This window comes from Ovis aries, chromosome 13 (assembly GCF_016772045.2).
Source record: "Ovis aries strain OAR_USU_Benz2616 breed Rambouillet chromosome 13, ARS-UI_Ramb_v3.0, whole genome shotgun sequence".
NCBI classification, from domain to species: domain Eukaryota; kingdom Metazoa; phylum Chordata; class Mammalia; order Artiodactyla; family Bovidae; genus Ovis; species Ovis aries.
The window spans coordinates 34,350,664-34,377,415 of record NC_056066.1 but is presented as its reverse complement, the minus strand read 5'-3'; the positions used below and the strand labels follow the sequence as shown (position 1 = coordinate 34,377,415).

General features: G+C 48.2%; 1 long non-coding RNA gene across 1 annotated transcript; it reads left to right on the top strand.

Annotated features, from left to right (window-relative positions):
- The first annotated feature begins 228 nt into the window (after positions 1 to 228).
- On the top strand, positions 229 to 3,130 carry LOC132657552 (uncharacterized). The gene is made up of 2 exons (XR_009595908.1): positions 229 to 477; positions 806 to 3,130. It is a non-coding gene; the product is annotated as an uncharacterized LOC132657552 (long non-coding RNA).
- The last annotated feature ends 23,622 nt before the right edge of the window (positions 3,131 to 26,752 follow it).

The following is a 26,752-nucleotide window of genomic DNA, read 5'->3' as shown; positions in this document are numbered from 1 at the left end:
CTGGCAAGTCACTGTCCTGGTGTTTGTAAAACACAGTCGAAACCAGAGGATGCGGGAGGCGGGAAGGACAGCAGAGGACGGGAGAATGCTTTCTTGGGGAGCCCCAGCAGTGGTTGCAGACTTGGCTTTTCTTAGCCTGCAACTGCAGGAGAAGGAAGCAGTGAGCTCAAGCTGTCCCTCAAGAGTCCCAGGAATCCTGCGCACAGGTCACCTCCTTCAAATAGGCCTTGTGAGTCATGCCGGATGCCTCCTGGGCATGGATGAGGCGACAACAGCTGGCATCCCAACTCTGCCGGCAGCCTGCAGGGCAGGAGCCAGCCTCCTGTCTCTGGCCAGCTTGTCTTGCCTCCACCAGCCTTGGAGATTCCTGGTCATAGGAAGATTCCTCAGAATGCTGGTTAACAGGGAAAACTCAGGCTGTGGAACCCCAGACTCAGTAAGGCAGCTTTCATGGTGGCCTTTTGCCTAGCGCTGCAGGTAATGAGCTTTTCCGCATAGAAGAGGACTGCTCCCCACCCCCTCATTTCATAACCAGTGCTTTGACATAGCTATCCCTGTGCTGGAACATTCTGTCCTGTGCCAACAGACTCCCTCATCTCAGCACAGTGACTTTCGCTCCACAGAGGAACTTTGCTGCCCTATTCTAGGACTACAACATAATTCTACCCACTCCTACAGAGTCATCCTTCTTGGAAGGTTGACAGTCACTAAGGCTTCCCCGGCAAAACAGTGCTGCATCTGGGTTTGCCCAAATTTTCATGCTTTTACCACAGAAAGATTTTTTTTTTTAATTTTTATTTTTTAGGTTGTGCTGGGTTTTCCTTGCTGCGCATGGGCTTCTTCTAGTTGTGGTGAGTGGAGACTTCTCATCTTGTTGCAGAGTACATGCTCTAAGGCATGCCAGCTTCAGTAGTAGTGGCACACCGGATTAGTTGTCCCAAGATGTGTGGGGTCTTCCGGGGCCGCGACTGAACCCGTGTCCCCTGCATGGCCAGGCAGATGCTTAACCACTGGACCACCAGGGAAGTCCAGGACTTTTCTATTTCTGACCCTCAGAAGGGTCCCCAGTCTTCCTTCCCCTGCACTGATAAGGAGGCTGGAGAATCATGTTCCACCTCTCCTGGTTCATTTTTTCCTGCATCTATCCAGTGAAGAGGAACTAAAGAGCCTCTTGATGAAGGTGAAAGGGGAGAGTGAAAAAACTGGCCTAAAACTCAGCATTCAAAAAATAAAGATCATGGCATCTGGTCCCATCACTTCGTGGCAAATAGATGGGGCAAAAATGGAAATAGTAACAAACTCTATTTTCTTGGGCTACAAAATCACTGCCGATGGTGACTGCAGCCATGCAATTAAAAGACGCTTGCTCCTTAGAAGAAAAGATATGACAAACCTAGACAACGTATTAAAAAGCAGAGACATTACTTTGCCGACAAAGGTCCGTCTAGTCAAAACTATGGTTTTTCTAAATGTACAGATGTGAGAAAGTGAGAGTCACTCAGTCGTGTCTATAGAAGGCTGAGCACTGAAGAACTGATGCTTTTGAACTGTGGTACTGGAGAAGACTCTTGAGAGTCCCTTGGACTGCAAGGAGATCAAACCAGTCAATCCTAAAAGAAATCAACCCTAAATATTCATTGGAAGGACTAATGCTGAAGCTGAAGCTCCAATACTTTGACCACCTGATATGAAGAGCTGACTCTCTTGAAAAAGACTCTGATGCTGGGAAAGATTGAAGGCAGGAGGAGAAAGGGATGACAGAGGATGAACTGATTGGATGGCATCACCAAGCCAATGGACATGAGTTTGAGTAAACTCTGGGAGACAGTGAAGGACAGGGAAGCTTGGCATGCTGCAGTCCATGGGGTCTCAAAGACTTGGACATGACTGAGCAACTGAACAGCAACAAATCCATCAAAGAGAATTTGCTGGACATCCTTAGAAGGTGAGGGCTTCCCTGGTGGCTCAGCTGGTAAAGAATCTGCCAACAATGCTGGAGACCTGGGTTTAATCTCTAGGTCGGAAAGATCCTCTACAGAAGGGAAAGGCTAGCCACTCCAGTATTCTAGCCTGGAGAATTCCATGGACAGAGAAGCCTGGCAGCCTCCTCCATGGGTTTGCAAAGAGTTGGACACTACTGAGCGACTTTCACTTTCACTTTTAGAGAAGCACTTCCCAGCACTGTGGTTCTTTCAATTGGCACACATCTGAAGCTGTGAGATAGACTGCAGTGAATCTGTTTTTAAAAATAGTTCTGGGACTTTTTATATATAAGTTCTTTATTTTGGGGGGAAGTAAACTATAGTTAATTTACAATACATAAGCTCTTTAAAAACAAAAATTTCGACTTAACAATTTTCTCAAAATAAACCACTTGCCAGATTAAGAAATATGTATTTTGGGGTTGTCTTCAAATATCTGATTGTGTCCCAATCAACATTTCCATGCATATTTCTTCATAAGAGCTTTAATCTGAGTATTTACCACAATGTGCCCTTGACACAAGAGATTATTCACCATCTCTTAGGAGAGAAAGAAAAGCAGTTACAGTGGCTGTGATGGGTGCTATGACAGACAGCTGGCTGGGGACTCGGAGCATGGCACAGTCCCGGCTGAGCACAGAGGGGCATAGGCGGGAGGCTCCTCAGAAAAGGAAGATATATCATATTTTACTGCATATATATGGGATCTAGAAAAATGATATTGATGAATCTATTTGCAGGGAAGGAATGGAGATGCTGACGTAGAGAATGGACTTGTGCACACAGTGGGGGAAGGAGAGAGTGGGACAAGTGGAGACAGTAGCATAGACATGTATGGGTATGTCTATATCATACTATATATATATTTACTACCATGGGTAAAAAAGGATGGCCAGTGAGATGTCGCTATAACACAGGGAGCCCAGCCGGGCGCTCTGTGATGACCTGGGGAAGGGGGGTTGGGAAGAGGGGAGAGAGGCTCAACAGGGAGGGGATATATGTATACTTATGGCTGATTTGTGTGTTGTAGGACAGAAACCATTAAAACATTGTAAAGCAATTTTCTTTAACATTGTAAAGCAATTAAACATTGCTAAACATTGTAAAGCAATTAAAAAATAAACAAAGAACATGAATGCTGGAAACCATCTCAGAGGATGAGTGAAGTTGATTACTATCAGGGTGGGGGGACCTGTTGAGACAGGTGGTTTGTGCTTCAGACACACGATTGCAGAGATAAAGCAAGGCTAGATCTTACAGGGCCTCGTGTGCCAGGTTGAGGAACTCTGGCTTCATCCTGTGCGCTTTGGGGATATGTTGTAACGGATTTCAAATAGGAAAGTGACATGATCGAACTTGTATCTGGAGTCTCTTAAACAAAGGGTCGGAGAGAGGAGAGTCTAGAGGCAAAGAAATCAGCTGAGAGCCTTGGCAGTGGTCCAGATGAGAGGTGAAGAGGGATGAGAGTAAGGGGAAGTCGTGGGAGCGGAGAGAAGACAGCAAAATTCCCTCTCCCTAGGAAGTGAAACTACCAATATTTCATGAGTATTGGATATTGGAGGTGCCAAGGCACGAACATCAAGAGAAACATCCTGCTAAGAGAAGGCAGCCTACCTGAAGCACACATCAGACTCTGTCGGGCAGTAACTCCTGGGAAAAGATTTCTTTTCTAAGAAATTAAAGGTAACTAACTTGTCATGTGTCTGGAGGAGGAAGAGTGCTTCGTGAGGTTGTAGGGGGTGGGGTGGAGGGGACCTGACAGGTAGGTGGGGGCAGGATTGGGAACAGAAGGCTTCCATGTTCAGACGGAAATATTGTTGGGGGTTCTTTGCGTACGGGATGAAGAGGCCCTTATGGGGGTTCAGAACACACTCAGGTTCAAACTCAAACCAAGATAATCCTGGGCTACCTTTCCACCAAGCACTGACCAGTATAGTTTGCTGGAGAAGCAAACTATACTAGAGTCACTCCAGAAAATTCTGTCCCGACCCTGTGGGTTTCCTTCCAAGTAGAGAAGCTAGGAGGTGGGATCTAGCAAGTTCAGGGATGAGAGGAGCATACGGAAGTGTGCTGGTCACAGCTAGGGGGTCACCAAGGCAATGTCACCAACCTACCTATGTGCAAGGAGAGTGGTTCTCTTGGACAAACATCCCTGCCTCATTGGAAAACTTGCTTCATGGAAATGGTTCCATGATAACCTGATGTGCAACTGGAGTGGTCTGGCAAAAAAAAAACAAACAAAAAACAACCTGTAGCTGTGTGTCTGCTGCTTGTATGGACGCTGGGTCAGAAATACCCCCCCACCTCCCACCCTCTTTTTCCACTACTTTCTTTTTTATTATTATTTTTTTAACTTTAGAAAAAATTTTGACTGTACCTCACGACTTGGGGAATCTTAGTTCCTTGACCAGGAATCGAATCTGGGCCCACAGCCCTGAAAGCACTGAGTTTTAACTACTGGACCCCCAAGGAATTCCCTTCATTACTTCTTTTATAGCCAGGTTTGCCACCATGATAGAAGCCCTCTTAACTGGGCTCCCCCTAAAACTGCTAGATAAGCCCTAATCTCCCCTTTTCGGGAAAACACAGACTAAAGCTCCTCATCCATGAAGCATACAGGCTGGTTTGCCTCGGGGTTCTCAGGCTAACTCCAGGCCTGGCCCAGGTAGGCAGATCCAGGAAGGAGAGGGTATCCACCCACCAAGGGATCAGAGAGACAGGACAAGCTGGAGCCCTCTTGTGTGGGAGCCAATTAAACACAGCAGACATTGTCGCAGCCTGTGAGACTCTGGCCAGTGCCTGGCCAGACTCTGAAGACTCACAGGTGTGAGACTATGCCTGCCTTGTAGAGGCTGAACCCAAGGCTTGCAATTCCAACTCTTCTAGAGGCTGAGCAGGGACTGGGCCAAGCTGAGAGGGCAAGTATGGTGGTGGGTGCTGGGGGACCCCTGCTCTGATCAAGTGCCCCTAAGTGGCCGGGCTGTCTCACAGGCCAGCCAGCAGTACAGGTGCCCAGGGCCCTGTGCTCAGAAGGGCCCCACATTTGGGTTTTAAGGCTCTTCCTAGAATGATTTTGATTATTAAATTTTAGCTTGGAATTTGTGTTTTATAAATGAAGTCGGATGGCACACAGGAGTAGAGGTTCCTGGAGGCCTCAGCCCATGGAGGGCTGTTGGTCAGTGGCTCCCCAGCCACCCTTGGCTCCCCAGGACCCACCAGGCACCCCCTCAGGGCCCCTGCCAGGCCACTCCTGCTGGTACTCATCTTGCGGGGGAACCAAGGCCCATTGGCAGGCGGGTGGCATCCAGCGTTCTTCTACCCTCACTGGCCACCTGTGGGGTCCTGAGTGTGGGCACCAGGAGGGGGAGTGTCTCCCAGAGGACTCAGCCTCGATCTTATCTGCCCTGAGTTGGCAGTTCCATAGCACAAATGAGACTAAAAGCTCCTCCCTCAGTTAAAATAGTTAAAATAAGAGTGGTCCTATACATATTTTTCATAATTGGTCTTATACATAATTTCCAGTGTGTCTGGAAATTATCTAGTAAATGAGCATGTGAAATTGACAGGATGTTCTGGGTCTCTTCTTCCCATTGTGCCCAAGTTCCTATTTAGAAGTTTCTCAATGATAACTTCCTGAAGCTTTGAAACCGATGCTTTTTTGAGGACTTCTCCACTCTGTCTCACCCCAAAGACTGGCCTCGGACACCTCACCCTGCTGCTTCTCTTTCAAAAAGGATCTCTGTCCCAGCAACCAAGTCAGAAACATTAGTCCATTGACAGAGGAATGGATAAAGAAGATATGGTACGTATGTACAGTGGAATCTGCCTGCAATGCAGGAGACTCTGGTTCAATCCCTGGGTCTGGAAGATCCCCTGGAGAAGGAAATGGCAACCCACTCCAATATTCTTGCCTGGAGAATTCCATAGACAGAGGAACTTGGTGGGCCACAGTCCATGGGGTCACAAAGAGTCAGACACAACTGAGCGGCTCAGCATGCATGTACTGATGACTCTAGTTCACTTGGCAGTGCTTCATTTAAAACGAGAAAGTTTGGTGGGCAGATACACAATTGGACAGATATGGCATAAGGCAAGTACGGGAAAACATTCATTGTATTGATAGAATCAAGGTGGTAGGTGTCCATTAAAATATCCTCTCTCTGTCGCAGTATGTTTGGACATTTCCATAGTTAAATATTAGTGGGACAAGCCATGTTCGAGCAGAGCAGAAAAGAACAGGCATCCTCATCATTCAGAGCCCTTTGGACATTCGAGAGTGGCAAAGACGCAGGGCTGGCATCAGGGCATCCCATGGACCATGTTATGATACCCAGGGAAATTTCTATAGCAATGACAGACAGAAAGACTCCTGGAGACAAAAGACAATTTCCTGTGCCAGCTTTGGGGGAGACAAAACAAACACCTGAAAAAAAAAGGCAGCGAGAAAAGCACAAACGTACCCCCCACCCCACATGCGATTAGCCCACGTTATCAGTGCAGACAAGCCGTGTTAAAGAAAGATAGAGGCCAGGCCAGCTCTGCAGGCTAATCTCTCCGAGAATTAAAGCTTCATTAACTTGTTTTTGACATTTCTCAGGAAGAATCCACAAGTTCTGAACTGTGACCGTTTGTATATTATTTCTTCTTATCGCTAAGGGAAAAAAAAAAAAAAAACCACATGGTTTGCCCACACTGACAGTGATTGGTGGATAGTGAAGACCTAGTGCTGTTTGGAATTTATCACTTATTGGCAATTTCCTGCCTTTTCACTCCCTCAAGTCCATCCCTACAGGCGCTTAGGCTAGAAACCCCCTTTTCTTACCCCACTCCCACCCACGGTGTTCCCTTTATCTCCTCTTCCCTTGCTTTTTGAAGGGATCAGTGGTGAAGGGATCAGTGGTGAAGGGAGGGGTTGCTAGGACGCACCTCACTTTCTCCTCTCCAATTCTCCTGCTTGGGCTTGTTGCTTCCCAGGAATGGGGAGATGACTACCACATCCTGAGGCAGGACTGTTCTGGGTGTCATACTTGATGATGGAATCTCAGGAAGGGAAAGAGAGGACAGAGGATTCTCAGGAGCCTCAGAGCCTTTCCCAGAGCAAAAGCAAATTTCCTGGACTATGTGTGTGATGTTCTGGGGAGGACTGAAGACAGATAAGGACCCCAGAGAGCCAGAAACTTCGGGCACTTGCCCCTTCCCTAGCGCTTCCCTTGGGCAAAGCCCGTCTGCCCAGAGTCCTAACACTGTGGTCTAGTTTGTAATTTTGGGAAACCATCCCTTTCCGACATTCATCCTCAAGCCTCAGAAAATTCCCCACAATTCCAGTGTATAGAGTGAAAACAGCATGGAATTCAGAGCTGGAAAAACCTAGACTCCAGTCTCCATGCTCCCTTCTATGTAGGTGTTAAGATCTTTGGAAGGGGTTGTTTCTGGAGGCACTGTCTAGGGCCCCAGGCCCCACGGACAGGATCACTGCGAGGCTCCAGAAGGCTTGTGGTGTGAAAACTCCTGACATATCACTGTGCACACTGAACGTCTAGAGTCTGAGAGTGGAGGTAATGGTGCAAAGGGGAGGAGATGAAGGCATTTCCCATTCAGAAGCAGGTGTCCTGGGACAAAAGCTCTGCTCAGTCACCCAGCACTGGGCAAGGCCTCTGTGTGATCAAGCAGGCTGGGGCTGCAATGACGGGCGGGGGTTAAACTCAGCCTCTGTGCAGACAGTGGTTAGAAGAACACACATTTCATCTCACACGGTCTGTGGGTCAGAAGTCCAGACACAGCAAATCTGGGACCTCCACTTGTGGTGTGCCCAAGCTGAAACGGAGGGTTCCAGAGGGGCTATGAGCTCTTCCGGGACTCAGGGTCACCTTCTCGGGTCACTGGTTGTCAGCAGAATCACTCCTTATAGGAGGAGGAGGAGGTCCTGTTTTCTTTTACTTATTTATATATTTTTACTGAAGAAGAGGGACCTGCAATGTCGTGTTAGTTTCAAACATGCAGCAAAGTGATCCAGTTATACATGTATATTATCTTTCAGAATGTTTTCCCTTATAGGTTATTAAAAGATATTGAGTAGAGTTCCCTGTGGTATACAATAGGTCATTATTTTTTAATCTATTTTTCATACAGTAGTGTGTATCTGTTAATTCCAAACTCATAATTTATCCTTCCCCTCTTTCCTCTTCGGTAAAGTTTGCTTTCTGTGTCTGTGGGTCTACTTCTGTTTTGTAAATAAATTCACTTTTTCAGTCTTTTTTTTTTTTAAGATTTTACATATGTGTCTATTTCTGAGACATGTGGCATCATCAGATACAGAGGAATCAAAAATTGGATGCAGGTATTGTGCCAGCTGACAGAAAAGTTCTTCTTTGAAGACCTCCTTAGCAAGATATTAGGACTGACACATAGACTATATACTATATACACCATACTCTATACTATAAACACAGATACTATATACTGTATACACCATACTCTATACTATAAACACATAGACTATATACTATATACACTATACTCTATACTATAAACACATATACTATATATAAAATGCTTCCCTGGTGGCTCAGTCGGTAAAGAATCTGCCTGCATTGCAGGAGACCTGGGTTCAATCTCTGGGTTGGGAACATCCCTGAAGAAGGAAATGGCTACCCACTCCTGTATTCTTACCTGGAGAATCCCATGGACAGAGGAGCCTGGCAGGTTACAGTCCGTGGGGTCATAAGAGTCAGACATGACTTAGTGTCTAAACCATCATCACCACCATGTATAAAATAGATAACCAAGAGCCTACTGAATAGCACAGGGAACTCTGCTCAATACTAATGATCTATATGGGAAAAGAATCCAAAACTAGGGTGGATATATGTTATGTATAACTGAATCACTTTGCTGTACACCTGAAGCTCACACAACATGGTAAATCAACTACACTCCAATAAAAATTTAAAAAGAGAGAGAGAGAGACAGACTCCTGCTGCCCTGAGGCCCTATTACATGAATTGGTACTTATAGCCGGCAGGACAGACTCTGTTTCACCGAAACCTTCCAGCTGGAGCGTCATCTTTTTGTAACCTCAGTCACGGTAGGGAAAATGATTCATGGGTTCATAGATAAGAGAGAAAGAGACAGAGCCAGACAGTGAACCGTTCATGCCTCATTCTAAAGCCCAGAAAACCTCAGTCTGGGGTTGGACGTCTGCAAAGCCCAAGGTACAAATCAGGCTGGTTCTCCCAGTGCCAGGGAACAACAGAGGCAGGGAGCAGAAGTCCAGGCTGCTGGTGGGGCTGTCAGGCAGATGCTCATTTTTTCTGAACACCAGTGCCTTCCTGCCCTTGGGGATCTTTGCAATGTCACCTTGGGCTGTTCAAAGTCCTTTCTGGTCCACTTTCTGGTAGGGTTACTTGGAGCAAAACCACTCCCTGGCAGCTATTTGTTGCATGCTGGGCTCTGGGGGAACTCAGGCGTAAACCTGTGAAAAATGAAACAGCAAGACCCAATGCCAAGAAGACAAGGGAAGAGATAGCATTGTTCACCATGATTAATTGCCAGATGGTCAAGATAAAAACCTCCCTGGAGTTCAGAAGAAGCAGCAATTTCCTCACACTCGGTGCTGAGTCAGAGGTTGACTCGATGAAAATTTTTAGCCTGGATTCAGTCCAAACTTTTTTTTTTTTTTTCCTTCTCTCACCACCTTCCATTTCCCCTCCCCTCCAGAACTTCTGGGTGTTTAGAAGTAAAGGTGTTTTCTAAGCAAAGTGTTAAGAAGAACTGTCAGTCTAAACAGGCTTCCAAAGAACAGCAAGAAAGCACCACAAAGTAGCAGTGTCTTAAAGCAATCCAGGTTTTTCACTTGATGGAGAGACTTAGCTTCAGCATGAGAAATACAGGAAAGTCATAGAGTGTGCCTTTCCTCTCACAAGTGACTTCCATGTAGGTAGAAACAAAATGCTCCATCATCCCCTGTTTGATGGGAGCCAAGCTTGAATCCAGCAAAGTTGCTGGGTTTGACCTAAACCAAGACTCAGAAAAAGTCCTTTCAAAAGTATTTACTGAGCCTCTATGTAAAATAAGGTAGACGTGAACTTACCTTCCGAGAATTTTCAGCTTCTGTGCAGAGAGAGAAATAACAGCACAGTGTGTTTGGGTCACCTATTGCTGTGTCAAATACCATCGTAAAACTCCGTGGCTAAAAATTTAAAAACAAAAACGATGCTTTGTTTCTCAAAAGTCTGTGGGTGGATTGGGCTCAGCTGGACAGTTCTTCTGCTTCACATCCTGAAACAGCTGCATTCACCTGGGAGCCTGGCAGGGAGAGGAGTGGAAGGTCCAAGACGGCCATCATCCCACCAGGGTCTCACATGTTTCAGTAGCCAAGCCTGGGTTTCTTGAAGGTGTGGTGACTGGCTTCCAAGGAGGAGGGTTCCAAGGAAACAAGCCCCAGGATACAGGTCCTAGCAATTATCTGTATCACTCTGATTAATGTCCTGGTAGTTGAAGCAAGTCACACGATCACTCCCACGGTCAGTGTGGGAGGGGTCATGTAAATTTATGCAAATAGGAGGTGTGTTTCTTCTGGGGGTTACCAATATAGTCTCCTCCATGCAGTCTAGTAAATAGTAGGAAAGCAGTAAGGAGAACACCAGAGGGGCAACAAACCTCAGATTTAAAGGTCAAGGTGACTTCCTGGAGGAACAGACCTTAACTGAAAGGAGAAGGATCAGGAGGCATGCCAAAGATATCTATCGTTTTATCCTTATTTCTTGGAAAGCTACTCATAAGGTTTGTATTAAGTATACTATGCATATAGTTATTTTGTTTTTATTTTGCAAGAATTAATCAACTGTCAGGAGACATAGACATAGCACACTTTTCACAGGGCCACAGCTGCCAGCAAGACCAACTCAATCTCCATCACGACTCTCCTATTCACTCTGGGCCCATTTCCCAGCGATTTGACCCTGTCTTTGGATTCTATTGTAAGACTCTCTCAGAAGTAAGCTCTCACAGAAAAACCCAAATGAGCTTTTTACCCAATACATGTCAGCGTTTCCTGCTCTCACTTTCCACTTGGTAGCATTGGATGCCTCCAGAGCAAAAATGTTCCTATGTTGATTGTTAAGCCTTAATTCTTTTAAGATTATTATTTCCTGATTCCTCAGCTGCTTTTTCTTAGAACTCTGAACATTTTCCCAAGAATGGTGGAGAAGGCATTCTTGCCCAGGGGAACACTTGAACTGTGGCTGAAACAAAGAGGATGAAGGGGAGAGGCAGTCAGAGTGAAGCAGAAGGGGAGAAGTCATGCAAGAAGGGTCTCATCTCATGAGCCCTTCTGAATTAGAGCTTTATCCTAAAGGAAACAGGAAATCACTGAAAAGTTTGAAGAAGGGGGATGACACAATCAGAATTTCATTTTGGAAAGATCTCCAAGGCAGAGGTGTGGACAATGGACTGGAGGCAGGAAAATCTACTAGAAAGCTGAAGAAATGGTGCCAGAGGTTGACAAGAATCTTGTGAACTTGGTAGGGGCCACGGGGATGGGACAGGAAGGAACCAGGAATCCGGAAAGACCAGTCTTCATGATTGACTGGATGTGGGACGTGGGGGTCAGCTAAAGTTTGCAGTCAGCCTCTGGCCTCATGCCTGAGGATCTGTCCAGGAAGATACCCCAGATTCTGAATGTATATGGACAGCAGAGATTAACAATTTCTTCTTGTAGCCCGCCAAACACCTCCCCCAGTTATTTCTTTTTTGTAGAGGCTCACCCTCTCGCCTTACACAGTGTCTGTCTTAACCTTGAAGATTCCTAAACAAAAGTCATCTTTAAAATTATTATTTTCCACCACAATCCTTAAGCATCTCCCAGAGACAACTCTGTTCCATCATGGCTATGTCAGGTTTGAATGGTGCTTTTATCTCATTTTCCAGACAGGAGCAAGCCAAGAGAAATTCCAGAATGAAAATCCAGGATACAGAAAGCAATAAAGAAGGTGCTTTTTCCATAGAACCACTTCTGGTCTGTATGCCTGTTCAGTGTTTCTGAAAATGGCACCAACTCTGCTTGGCTGATGCAGCCCCATGGCTTCTGTTCTGTGGCTTAGAGCATGGTGGCTGGTGTGATGGGCTGGGACAGTGATGAGCACATTCACGAACTCTGCCCTCTGCACGGAGACGGTTCTCCATGGGCCCTCACATCTCTGTACCTCTCGCCAGCAGAGGCACTATTCTTTTCAAGGATGTTTTTATGGCAAACAGCTTGGGAAAAAAGAGATAGGATCTCCCTTTTGAGAAAAAGGAAGTTTGTACTATGTCCTGTAATAAAGATGACTCCCTCCAAGGCCAAGGTCAGGTTTGCTAGCAGCCCATGATAAATGATTGGGGTTCCTTAAGCACAGAGTTCCTGAGCTGTGATGCCAGCCCTGAGTGTGCAGCATCAACCTGAACTTGACAGACGACGGGAGCTGATGGAGGAGCCTGAAGCTCACACTGCCCCCTGAGTTGCTTCATTGCGTGTTTCTGACCCAGGAGTCTCATGTCTTCTGCCAGTATCCATGCAGTTGCGACAGGTGAGCCAGTGAGCTTGTGAGGAGGGTAAAAAAACACTCAAGTCCTTCCATTTCTGAAACTCCCACAGAGCTGACAGTCTGATGGAGGAAGAAAAAACACATGTAAACAAGCAAAGCAATCGCGATTCTCAGAATGACCAGAGAGAAACAGATCAGAGGCTAAAACAGACAACGCGGCTCATGGTGGGGGTACCACAGTGGGGGTGGCCTCTCGGGAGTGGGACCATTCCAAGCATCTAAGGGAGAACTTAGGCAGAACTCATCATGAGGCAGGAGCCCAAGGACCCCAGGCAGTGGAAATTGCACATACACCCTGAGGCCTGTTTGAGGAACAGGAAAAAGACCGATGGGGCTGCGGGATGGTAAATGAGAGAAACCAGTATCCTGAGATGAGGGGAGAAGTGGGCACCGCAAGAGCAGCGCAAATTCTAGCATGTTATAGGTTTGGGACATTTCTTAAGACTTCAAGCAGGGAGTGAACTGGCCTGTTTTTTTAACTCAACAATGTTTATACATCTACTAGCTGCAAGTCTGGGCCCTGGTGACGCTGCAAGGAACCAACCATACATGGAGTTAATATTCTAATTGGGGGTTGGGGTGGGGAGGACATGATAAATAAGTAAAATGCAGAGACGTTAGGGGGTGGAGAGTGCTGCGGAGGGGCTGGGGGTGGGGGAGCCTAGGTGAGAGCTCAGACAGGTGGCTGGGGCCCCACTGAGAGGGAGACATTTGAGCCTGACCTGAGGAGGGGGCAGACAGCAGCCGTTGGGTATCTGTGGGGGGCCTCCAGGTGGGAGGGGACACAGCCAGCAAGCTCACAGATCCTGGGGTGGGGCACATCTGACCTTTGAAGGTCTAGAGTAGGGTGTGGGCTTCCCAGGTGGCTCAGTGGTAAAGAACCCGCCTGCCAGTGAAGGAGACGTGGCTTCGATCCCTGGGTTGGGAAGATCCCCTGGAGAAGGAAATGGTGACCCGCTCCAGTATTCTTGACTGGAGAATCCCCATGGACAGAAGAGCCTGGTGGGCTACAATCCACAGGGTCACAAAGAGTCAGACATGACTTAGCAACAAAACCACAACAGAATGGTGTGGGCCAGGGGGGTCCTTGTGGATGTGCTCAGAGAGGCCCCAGGGCAGTGCTTTTCGGCCCTTATGAGGACTTGGGCATTGACTCTGAGCGACTAGAGCCCTGTTAGGACTCCATCTTTGAAAATGAAAGAGGTAGAAACTGGGAGAAAACAAGAACAATTAGGGAACATCACCGTCAGCGGCATCCTGAGATTTTCAGAGAATTAAGGGAGCACTTAAGACAGAGCCTGTTCCTGTTTCAATGTTCTGCAATACTTCACTATTTTCCCTTCAAGAGAGATGATACAAAGACCAGAAAAATCGCTGTCTGTCAGCGCTCAGGCAAACGGGAACCGCCCCCTGCTGGCCGACGGCGGTAACGCAGGCCAGGCGTTTCTCTTGGGGATGGTACCCTGCTCAGTAGGGGCTTCCCTCATAGCTCAGTCCCCAAAGAATTTGCCTGCAATGCAGAAGATCCGGGTTCAATCTTTGAGTCGGGAAGAACCCCTGGAGGAGGAAATGGCAACCCACTCCAGTATTCTTGCCTGGAGAATCCCCATGGACAGAGGAGCCTGGCAGGCTACAGTCCACGGGGTCACAAGAGTTGGACAGGACTTAGCGACCGAACCACCACTGCCTGGGAGGTGGCAGGATTCTGTTCCTCTCCATCTGATTCCTTCCCCCAGAGACCATCAGACCTACAGGGCAAGTCCAGACAATTGTCTCAGACAATAGACTCTAGGCAGCACCTCTCACTGGTTTCCCTACAGATTAACTGGGGATCCGGGGTTGATTCCTAGATGCTCCTCCAGCAAGGAGGGCACCAGGGAGTCTTCCCAGGGCAGCTCTGGCACCAGAAGCCCTGGTGAGGAGCCCAGACCTGAAGCCCAGGAGAGGACCTCCCTCCCTCAGGGTTTCAGTCATCCATTCAGGACAGAGTCTTCAGGAGGAGGAAGGGACCATGTCCAGGCTGGATGACCTGACTCTGATACTTCTTGTCCCTGCTCCAATTAGCTCAGGAATATCTGCTCACTGACAGTTCTCCCCGACTCCCGCATTGCCATTCTGGGTTCCAGTTAAAGGGCAAAGGTCTCCTTTCCGGGGCCCTGTCCAGAGCTGGAGTCACTGGACATCTTACACATGTGTCCCCACTGGCCAGCTCAGCTTGTGTCCCTGTGGGCCATGTCCCTGGGCCCACGTGGCTCTGTCCTGGCCTGCTGTGCGCTGCATGGGAGCACACCCAGGGAGGGATGTCATCTGTGTGTCATCTGTGGCTGTGCTGCGTCCACATGTGAGTTCAGGAACACCCGTGCCAGGGCTGGGGCATGTTCCCCCAAAACCCATGTGTTGAAACTCTGATCTATATTGTGACTGTGTAAGGAGACGTGACCTTTAAGGCAGTGGTGAAGACTGAATGAGGTCATAAGGGTGGGTGGGGCCCTAACCCAGTAAGGCTGGTGTTCTCTTGAGAAGAGGCAAGGGGAAGGGTAGGTAGCTGTACAGGGAAAAGTTTGTGAGAGAACAGCGAGGAGGCAGCCGTCTGCAAGCCCAGTAGGGAGCCAGGTGCAGACACCAGACCAATAGACACCAAACCTGCCAACACCTTGACCTTGGATGTCCAGCCTGCAGAAAATGTCTGTGGTTCAAGTCTCCAGACTTCAAAAGACTCTGGTGTCTTTTGTTATGGCAGATGGAGCCAACTAACACAGTCACGTGTGTGTCAGGAGGCCAAACCATGGGAAGCGAGAGAGACAGTCTATTATGAGACATTCTCACTCAGGGTGAGGCAGAGAGGCTGGGATGGAAGGAGAAGCAGGAAACAGGACAGGAACAAAGACTGTCCAATGTTGTCAGGGCCCCAGTACTTCCGTCCTATGGGTTGCATCCTGCTTCCTTTTTGTAATTGTCATCAGGAGTGTGCAGCAGGGCCCAGTGACCCTCTGTGGCCTGCCGTTTACCAAGAGAACACTCCAGGTCGGAGCTTTCACAGTTCACTCGCCTGCAGTTGGAGGTCTTTCCCAATCCCCCAGCCCTGGGCAAGCTTCTATGGTGCAGCACATGCTTTCCTGATGGAGTTGAACATGATGACATCCTGGGCAAGCCTGTGTTAAACCAGTACTAGGCATAAACATCTCCCTGCATTGTTCAGCCATCACACAGATACAAGTGCCCCTTAAAAACAGTAGTGCTGTGCTCGAAATTTTCAAGAGAAGACATGCTGGGTGTGTGTTGTGTGTGTGTGTGTGTGTCTACTACGCCCCTGCTATCTTCTTTCCAAGATACATAATTAAAGCTTTCAGAAGGGAAAGGGAGAGAAAAGTGGCTAACACACAGCCATGCCCACACATGCCCCCTCCCCTCTTTGGAGTGATGCCCCTTACCCCATCCCAGCCCAGAGACAGCACTTTAGCAAGAATATACCTTCTCTAAGCCACTGATGTTGAAGCTGAAACTCCAATATTTTGGCCACCTGATGCAAACAGCTGACTCTTTGGAAAAGACCCTGATGCTGGGAAGGATTGAAGGCAGGAGGAGAAGGGGATGACAGAGGATGAGATGGTTGGATGGCATCACCGACGCAATGGACATGAGTTTGAGCAAGCTCTGGGAGTTGGTGAGGCCAACAGAGAGGCCTGGCATGCTGCAGTCCATGGGGTTGCAAAGAGTCAGACACAACTGAGTGAACTGAACTGAACTGAAGTGAAGCCTCGAGGATGCAGCCATAGAGGAATTTGTTTGCAAATAAACCTGTAAACTTAAAACTCAGCCTTTCTGATTGAAATTGGTTGCAAAAAGTTACACTGGGTCAGAGAAAGGAAGTGGGAGAGATTTCACTAACGACCAGAAATGCTTTTCAAAGGCAAACTCTCTCCCCTCAAAGCCATGCAGCCCTACCTTCTTGGAAGTGAACAGTGCTGGAAGCTGGAGGAGGGTCGATATCCCATACCCCAACACCACACACCACACACACACACACACACTGCACCACAGGCCTGATTCAGTGTGTAGACAGCACCAGCACAAGGGTGCGGCCTCAATATGAAAGAAGCCCCCCAGCACTCTGACCCTTGTTATCAAAAATAGTGGTTCTTGGATGCAACAGCTGGGATGGTTGGAATTGTTACAAGAAATTCCTCGCAGGCCGGGCACTTCTAGGGGAGCCTGTGAGTTGAGATGGGGACAGATGGAGGGCAAGAAAAATGTTTAAAGAACGCTGTTACTCTCAGCTATCAGCTCCAAGTTCTAAACTGAGAAAACTGCTGCTTGCCTCAGAGAAAAGAGAAGTCCATCCATGAACCCCATGTCCAGAAGGGGCTTGGCATCTCCCCTAACAGGACCTTGAGACCTTTGTACAAATCGAGCTCCCTCATTCCCACGGCGTCAGTGGTGAGGCCCCTGCTCTCAGATGTGGTTTTCTTGATACCCCCAGTGGTGCTAAAGCCAACTGTTTCTTTCTGCATCCATCATGCAAACATTGTACCTAAGGGTCAAGGTCAAGGTCAATTCCTGTACCTCTTCTGCTGAGGTTTTTGCCCTTTCCTCCCCCTCCTTGTTACTTCTCACTGCCTCCTGCCTCTTTCTCCTTTCTGTTTCCTAAGCCGAGACTCAGTTACTGGGCACTTGCGGAGTTAAGTGTACAGGTGCTGTCATCCGATCGTCACAACCACACTGAAGGAGAGAGAAAAAAAGAAATGTGGCTACAGAGAAGTGCCTACCTGGACCAAGGCTGCACAGCTAATGTATGTCAAGGTCAAGAATGGAGCTCTGTGAGGTCTGGCCTTATGTCCCTTGCTCCTCTAAGCCTGCACGGCTCCACACAGCATTTCCAGGCTGGCCCGGGGCACCAGGACAGAGCAGGGATGGCTCTGATAGAGTGTCCTGTAGGGCCTGTGAGTCCCAGGCAGGGCTGTGCTGCCCGATTGCCACCCTCGCCTCGTGGACTCCAAGCCCGGGCCCAGGGTGTGGGAATTCACCGCAGGCCCAGGACCCTGCTTTCCTGGGGACTTATGCTCAACACCACTGTTAAGGGGGAAGTCAGTTCACACTGACTGAAACTGCCTACCTTGGCCAGGCACCATAGTAATCATTCGCATGAGTTATTTGACAACAGAAAGTCCTGGTAAAGAACACGGAACCAATAAGCCACTACCAACCAAAAGGGTTTAGTATAGGTCGAGAGGAGATGCCATGTGGCCTACTACCTCCCAGAATCCTTCTGGTTGGAATCCATCTTGGCTGAGCAATGAGTACGCCACCAGAAAGAACCCTGAGTCAGAGTGACTGGCCACAGACAATTTGAAAACTAATCCCATCACCATAAGACCCAAGACCGAGAGCCATGTAGCAGAGCAGTCCCCTTGGGATTCCTCACCCTCCTGCTCTTGGCCCGGGGGCCCTTTCCCAAAGAAGCCTCTTGCTTTGTCAGCGCGTGTGTCTCCTTGGACAATGCATTTCCGAGTGTTAGACAAGAGTCCCCTTTATGAGCCCTGGAATGGTCTCCCTTGCTGCAACACCACCATCAACTTCAAGCTTTTGGTGAAATGAACCATAATTCTTCCTACAGAAAGAGCAGGAACCCAAACCCAGTCACAAAGGTGAAAGCAGCCCCAGAGAGAAGGAAATGGTGACTTCTAAAAAGATCAGACAGAAAGCCGACTCTGCATGTTTTATAAAAAGCTCAGCAGAAACTGCCAGCTCTCAGGTGGGAAGAAAGGCCTGGAGCCAGCCCACGTTTGGGACACACCGGTCACTTCCTCACTGGCTCCTCCCTCTACGCCCTGGTCCCTCCTGCTGCTGGAGGGTCACAGTCCCTGCTCCCAGAGGCCAGCGGCTGCCCTGGCCAGTGAGGGCCCATCACTGAGGATTAGCCAAGATGGCGCTCCTGCCTCACTGGTCAGAGCCCGGGGCCACGTGGGAGGCGGAATCCAGGTCAAGGCTGAGGCCTGAGCAGAGCTGACGGTTGAATCTTTGTATTGAGCACTGATTCTCAAATGTACCCAAATTCTTGAGCGTTCAGCTCCCAAAGCACACAGTCTCCCCAGACGAACTCTGATGTGTAGACTTCTTTTGTCCTCAGTTTACTCCCTAATCTTGCCCACCATCTTCTAAAAGTCAGTGGAAAATGATTTGGGAAACTTCCCTAAGTAGCTCAGAGAGGAGTAACCCCAGGGAGGAAAGTCCAGTGAACTGTGGGGTTTGGGTCACCAGCAGGTCCAGCGGGAGACACAGGGATTTTCTCTGATCAGGCTGTAGTTTAGTGTGGAGCTCTATACCAAGGTCACAGAACGAAACTGTCCAGACTTAACCAAGCCCCATAGTAACTGTTGCAATGAGCCTCCTGATCTAAACCAACTAGCCCCCTGACCCCATATTAGATAAAATACCCACCCTATTGGGCTTCCCCGGTGGCTCAGACTGTAAAGAATCTGCTTGCAATGTAGGGCACCTGGGTTTGATCCTTGGGCTGGGAAGAGCTCCTGGAGAAGGTAATGGCAACCCATTCCAGTATTCTTGCCTGGGAAATCCCATGGACAGAGGTGCCTGGTGGGCCACGGTCTGTGGGTCAGAGGCAGCTTAGTGACTAAACAACAACAAAACCACCTTATTACCCACCCTGTAGTGTCCTAACCAATCACCTAATGCCACCCTTCCAGTAGGAATTTTCTCTGTCTTGAGGCTATAAAAATTGGCTTCTTGTTGTTCAGTTGCTAAGTCATGTCTGACTCTTTGTGATACCATGGACTGTAGCATGACAGGCTTCCCTGTCCTTCCCTATCCATCTCCTGGAATTTGCTCAGACTCATATCCACTGACTCAGTGATGCCATCCAACCATCTCATCCTCTGTCAGCCTTTTCTCCTCCTGCCCTCAATCTCCCAGAATAAGGGTCCTTTTCAGTGAGTCCACTTGTCCCATCTACTAGCCTGCAAAAGACGTTGGCTCTCCCCTGAGCCCGCCCATGGTTCTACAAGCATCTCCCACTCTAACTCTGTTCTCCTCTCATTCTACCTCAGAAATTCTTTTCCAACCCAGGCACAGACCACGGCAGTTAAGACTTGGTGTGGCCACAGCTCAGAAAGTTAAAGATTCAAACAAAATCCGTGCATGGACCAAAACAGGTCTCTCATCTCCTAGGGGGTCACACTTGGAAAAGATAATGGTAACTGAAAGACCCAGAGCTGACAGCCTCAAAGTTCTGGGGGAGGAAAGGGAAGAGAGAGACGTGTGTGAGGCTGGGAGGGAGGCAGAGGGTGCAACAGGGCAAAGTCAATTGTGACTCCATGTTGAATCTGCTTCTTTGACTTTACCCTTGCTTTCTGTTGCTTTTATTATTATAATCATACATAGTGGCCTGCCTCAGGGAACCTTACTGTTGTTCTGTCACCAAGTTGTACTGGACTCTTTATGAGCCCATGGACTACAGCACACCAGGCTTCCCTGTCCTTCACTATCTCCCGGGGTTTGCTCAAACTCAAGTCCATTGAGTCTGTGAGGCCATCCAACCACCATCTCATCCTCTGTCGCCCCCTTCTCCTCTTGCCCTCCATCTTTCCCAACATCGGAATCTTTTCCAATGAGTCGGCTCACTCTTCTGAATGTTAAACCAAAGTGGCTTTGTTCAGTTCTTAGGGGACAATCTTGACCCTGCCCACCTGTGAATGGCTGCAGAGAAAAAAAAAATGAACACATTCCCTCCTATTTTGCAAGACCAATGACCTTATTTACATTACTTCCTCACCTCCTTTCCTTCTCTGTGCTATAAAAGAACCTGGCATCCAGACCCCAATAAGATGGGTTTTTTGGAGACACTAGTCTGCCATCTTCTCGGCCTGCCAGCTTTCTGAATTAAGTCATATTTCTGGCCTCCACACCTCGTCTCTTGGTTTACTGGCCTGTCATGTGGTGAGCAGAGTGAGCTTGCACTCAGTAACGGGCAGGAAGGGCAGGGAGCAGAGAGGAGGGGAGGAGAAAGAGGAGGGAGAGGAAGAGGAAGGAAGAGGAAGGAAGAGGAGGAAGAAGAAGGGGGAGGAGAGATGGGAGGAATGAGAGCAGGAGGAGGAAAGGGGAGGAGGGATAGGAGAGGAAGCAGAGGCTGATTTGTGCCCTTGAACCCAGGGCTTCCATGTTCCAGTAGGCCGGCAAAAGGCCTGAAGCTCTGGGGCAGGTGGGGACTGTTTGCAGGATCAGAACCTGGATGCTATTCACGCAGGTGACCCGCTTCCTCCCCAACCCACCCGCAGGCCAATGTGCTCATCAGCTGGCTGGAGAAGTCACTCTGTGAAAAGGGGCAGCTTGTCCTTTTTGGGTTTTGCTCAGGTATCTTGGGCAGGGAATCTAGATGTCAAGTTTAATGAGCATCTTTCTGGCTCACCAAGAATGAAAAACATGATTGTGAGTGAGGAGGAAGCTAATCAAAGCAAAAAAAACCATTTCTTTAGGAAAAGTCTCAGCTGTGGGATGGTCCACTCTACAGGTGAGGACAAGCTGGCTTACTGAACCTGTGCACTAAAGTTCAACCAGGTGTGGTGAGGTCTCCGTGGCCATGGCTGATTCAGATGCTTTACAATGACCTGGAACAGCTGGTTTGCTGCAATGTGGTGACCTGGTTTGAGCTGCACCAAGCCTGGCTTTCCTGGGGCCTCCAATAGTGCTATGACACTTCATATCCAGGTTGGAATACGTGATAGGAATGTAAAGTTTTCTGAAAATGAAAAGTGTTACTCGTTCAGTCATGTCTGACTTTTCCTGACCCCATGGACCCCATGACCCCATGGAGGACCCCATGGACTTCCTGACCCTGCCAGGCTCCTCTATCCATGGAATTCTCCAGGTGAGAACATTGGAGTGGGTTGCCATTCCCTTCTCCAGGGGATCTTCCCAAACCCAGGAATTGAACCTGGGTCTCCTGCATTGCAGGCAGATTCTTTACCATTTGAGCCACCACGAAGCCCCATCGCTGATTTCAATGGGCATGAGTTCGAAGAAACTCCTGGAGATAGTGAAGGACAGGGAAGCCTGGCTTGCTTCCGTCCATGGGGGTCTCAAAGAGTTGGACATGACTTAGTGACTGAATAACAACTACACAAAGTTCTCTGGGTAATGAAAGAAAGCCTTAAGAACTATTACCGTAAAACAGTGATGTCAAGGTTGATATCACAAAGATATTACGGAAAAAATAACCCAAAACTTCACTGCTTCCTTTCCAAGGCTTTACTAAGACCAGAAATGAAACAGACTCCCTGTGACTTCAGCCTCCAGAGGGTAAACTCGGCCAATCTGTTGAGCAAATGGTACGCGGTTGCTGTGTTGGCTGGTGTGACTGGGCAAGTATCAGAGAAATACGATACTTGTTCCCGGGACACAAGGCCTTCAGCACTTAAATCAGGACAGATCTGGGTGAACCAGGATGGTGCATCACTCTGGGTCTATTACACCTCCATGCTCAACCCAGGCCATCTAATGAACTCCTGCCGGCTTGTCAAGGCTAGGATCTTGCCCCCCACTGAGAAGCTCCACGGTGCTGTGATCCGTCAAAGTGCTCTCCTGGTTTGTAGCACTCCAGGCATGCTGACCTCTTGCGCTCAGCTCTTCTGGGTACATCCACGAACTACAGCAACAGTATCACCTGGGAGCTTATTAGAAATGAAGGATCCCAGCCTCAACCCTTAAATCTGTGCCTTAACAAGGTCCCCAGGGGGTTGGTACCAAGTCTGGGATACTGTCTCAATTCTCCAATTGGTTTGAGAGGTGGACTTGTACCAACCAGGGTTCAAACAGTCCCACAGAATGAGGGTCTTGTGGCCACACTAGACACAGTGTGGACACTCGGAGGCCTTAGCTGCTGGGACTGCATGGGAGTCCCCAGAATGGGTGTGGGGGTCACCTCGGCCTCCCCCTTCACATCCTGTTTCCAGTTGCTCCAGAAGGAGTGCATAGACCGATGAACCCAGACACACAGTGCAGTGAGTGCTGCATATCTGGATAAGAAGTGTGGACATTATCATGCTTCTTGGTGACTTTGCATCTAAGCTCCTCCCTGTGTAAGGCGAGGTCCCCCACCTGAGGCTTGGTGGGAGACAGGTGATGCAAAATTCACACTTTCCTTCATGGCTCAAACTGTGAGTAGTGAGGCCCCCCGAGAATGGCAGGTCCTCAGGTGCCAACTAAGAGTGTGGGCCTGTGACCTTGGCCTCACCCTTCAGATACTCTCCAAGCTGGACCAGCTAACCAGCATAGCTGGAGACAGAGGTCCTTGAAGAAGATTCCAGGGGCAGAGAAGGAGTAACTACAATTCTAGCCAGGAGGACAGAAGCCTAAACCCTAGACCAGCAGGAAAGATGGTGGGTCTCGCCCTGGGCTGGTCCATGATGAGCTGATTCCGGAGAGCAGTGAGATCTCTGAATGTGATTCTCAGATTTCCTGATTTGTTCAGCTTCTCGGTGTACTTTTGGTGAATCCCATTTCTGCTCTCACAGTCCCTTTTAAGAGCACTGACTTAGAAAAGATAGACGTTAATTTGTGAAGGTCAGAACCTCGCTGTCCAGATAAAGAGGGCAGCTGGTATCTAAGAGGCAGGAGAAACCAGGGGATTCATGGAGACTCATTAGTGCCCGAGTGTGACATCAAAAAATTCTGTTTTCTGCTTTTCCACTGCATCTTCTGAGTGCAGACCAATCGGGGGTTTGATTACACTGGAAGACATTCAGGCCAGTCCCAGGGACCCACGGAATGCTGTACACATTGTACTTTTTAACACAGGAAAAGAGAGAGCAATCGGTATTTCTTTTCACTTTGGAAACGCCTGGATCTGGCACCCAGAATACAGTCAATCCATCACAAATATGTACCGAACACCAGCCATATGGAGACTTGGCTAAAACTTTACCCAGTCTGCTTGGCGGAGAAGATGTGAGCCTAGACTCACATCAGCCCACAACTGGAATCAGTTAGGCTGATTTGTAGTCTGCTTTAGAAAATTCTGAAAAATTAAATGTCTTCGTAAACCTTCCGTTCACCCTGCAGGGCTTTTTACCCACTTCTTTTTGGGAGACATGAGAAAGAGAAGGAAATAACTAGTGTCCTCTAAAGGGCTTATTCATCGTGACCAGCGCTCCATTGTTAAAAACAAAACACAAACCAGAGGGGAAAAAAAATGATCCCCTGTGGTCCAGGAATCAGTTATGATGAACTTTTCCGGTAGAAACCTGCATCTCATGGGCTGGAGGTGTCTTATTTGTAAAATCCAGAGCAGGGAATTCCCTCCGGGAGCACTGAATGGTGCTGTTTCTGAGCTTGGCTTGTAGGTAGTAATGGTATGGTGCCCAGGGTGGCAGGTTTCTCACCCGAGGATCTTACAGAGTGGTTAGAGTGGCAGAGAACAGAGACACTTCAGGGGACTAAGGTAGGGGCAGGAGGAATCAGGAAAGGCTCCGTTTGAAAAATTATGTCTGAGGGAGGTATTAAGGGAGGCACAGGTTTTGACTGATGATGGGGAAGCATGGGGAAAAGCATTTTAAGATCTCCTGGAGGAGGCCATGGCAACCTACTCCAGTATTCTTGCCTGGAGAATTCCATGGACAGAGAAGCCTGGTGCTCTATCATCCATAGGGTCACAAAGATATGGAGATATGACTGAAGTGACTTAGCACCCATGCGCACGTGGGAGTAGAGGGAAGGGTGTGGAGTCTTGGGGAGCAGAAACTGGTCCAGCTCAGTTGAGATACAGCTCGTGTAAAGGGACAGCTCAGGAGAGCAAGTAGAAGGGTAGATTTGCATCAGAGGTCCTTCAATGCTATGTCAAAGGGCTTGGAAGAGAGTCTCACTCAGTATAATGGGGAGCCTTGAAGCCTTTGGGGAGGGATGCATCAGTCAAGATGGGCTCAGTTCTGAGCAACCACTGAACCCCAATGGCTTAAGACCACGCTGGACTTGCCATATGCAACTAAACCCTGATGACGGAAGACTACAAGCTGGATTTGCCATATATGTTAGTTACATTCATGGGGCAGCTACAGGCTGCACTGCACACTGTCCTGACACTGCCCTTACCACAGGACTCAGGCTGATGGTGTTGCTACTGTCTGGGGCACACTGGTCACTATGGGAGAAGGAAGAGGAAAGCTCTGGAGGGTCTCTCATCCCAGCAATGGAGGGCTCCTCCCAGAAGTGACCCTGCCCTTTCCAACAATGCTTCCAACAAGTATGCCTTCACCCTGCTGCTGAGAAGCAGAGGCTGGCAGTGCTTTAAGAGAGGTGCTCATGATCAGGTTGTGGTCAAGTCCCAGCCAGATTCTCAGATGACCATTTTCATGTGGGGTGTAGAATGGGATGGATTTAAAGGATAGCTGCCTTCTCGAAGGTACTGCAACCTCAGGGTGAAAAAGAATTACCTGCTTAAGTAGGACTCAAGAGATGGGCACAAATGGACAAAACGTTACAGAAAAGTGTTTGTAGACTGGCCCATCATCTGGATGCAGGGATGAGGGGCAGAGAAGACTTGAAGACATCCTCCAGTCTCCAGTCTGGAAGGCTCAGGATGGCAGTGCCATGAGTTGGAACAGGGAATTTGGAGATAGGAGGATTCATCCTTTGGGATGAAGTTGAGGCACCAATGAAGGAAAAAATGGTGGTTTTACCTGTTTCACTGTGCGCAACAAAAGCAAAATAGAACCCATTCAATCGGCAAACAACCTGTGAGCACCTGTTTCTCACCTCACTCAGCAGATTTGACGATTCATTATCAAACATGCCTGGAAAATGAGTCATCTACAGCTTCCTTTGCAAGTAAAAATTTTTTTTCAGATGACTCAAACATTTGCTCGTTTTGACTGTTTTGAATGTAAATATCCTAGCCATGTGAGAGACTGCCTGGTTCGTTCCCAGCTCCATTTAAATCAACTGTCGTGTTTGCCGTCTGTTATCCCCACATCAGCCCTGAAGCTTTGGTAATGGAAGGTACTTGGACTGAAGGAAGGAATTCAGCCTTTCATTCCAACTCGAGGACACTGTTACCACACCCACTATGTCCTTTTGATGCTTTAAGACATAGCCAAACAAGCACAGTGTAGACATGCAATCTGCATTGCTGGTCCCACCCTCTGCTGCCGGCCTGGGTGATCATGTATGTTTCCAGGAGTCTCCCCCTGTGATAACATCCCTGCCCGAGTGCCCAATGCTCAACAAACAAGGTGAGCAAAAATCTTGTTTGAATACAGACAGTAGATTGAGAACAGAAGAACTTGTCTTTTGAGAAAAGCCGTGAGCTTTAGTGCCAGGAGGTAGTGAGAGCAGCCAGCAGCTTCACTGAGCAGGTAGACAGACTGAGTGCCCCGTGCTTGAGGTCATTCATAAGAGGCTTTAAGAATATCTCCATTTGGTACCCCCCTCCAGGATGGGTGAGACTGTGATGCCAACTTGCATAGGCAGAAATGGAGCTTCGTGAAGTCCCATGGGACCTTAGTGAGATCCCACTTAGGATTAATAAGTGACAGGATCAGGATTCAAGCCTAGACTGTTGAACTCCTAAACCCATCCTTTGCAATGAGGTTTTAGTGATTCCTGGAGATCTTTCTGTTTTCCCTTTTCTCTCTCTTCTTCTTCCTCCTCCTTTATCTTTTTTCTTTTTTACTTATTCTCTTTTGTTTCAGTTATTTTGACATTCAAGGTGTTATTCCAGAGACACAAACTTTTCAGAAGCCTGACCTTCAGATATGTTGTTTCCATGTAGTTTTATAGTTTAAAACTTGCTTCAAGACTTGGGGCATGAGATACGCTGTGAGAACTAGAGAAGAGAATTGCTAACTCAGTGATTAATCACGTGTAATAAAATGTTCATGACTCTTTCATTCCCATCAACATCTGTGCATTCTCATTGCCCATCACATTAGCCTCTGGCACCCTGTATTCTGTCTCGATCGGTTTCTAGCATTGTACCATTTGCACTATTTCTGGAATGCCCTGCCCTCACAACCTCACCATCAGAAATTATATTTAGTTTTCAGGACACAATTCAGGTGACAGCTTTTCAACATGTCTTCCTAAGCTCCAGCTACAACGAGCAGCATCCTTGTGCCCCTCTTCTCCCCAGTTGAATCTCTCCAATGGACCTTTTCTTTGTTCTTCTTCTAGGAGCTTGTG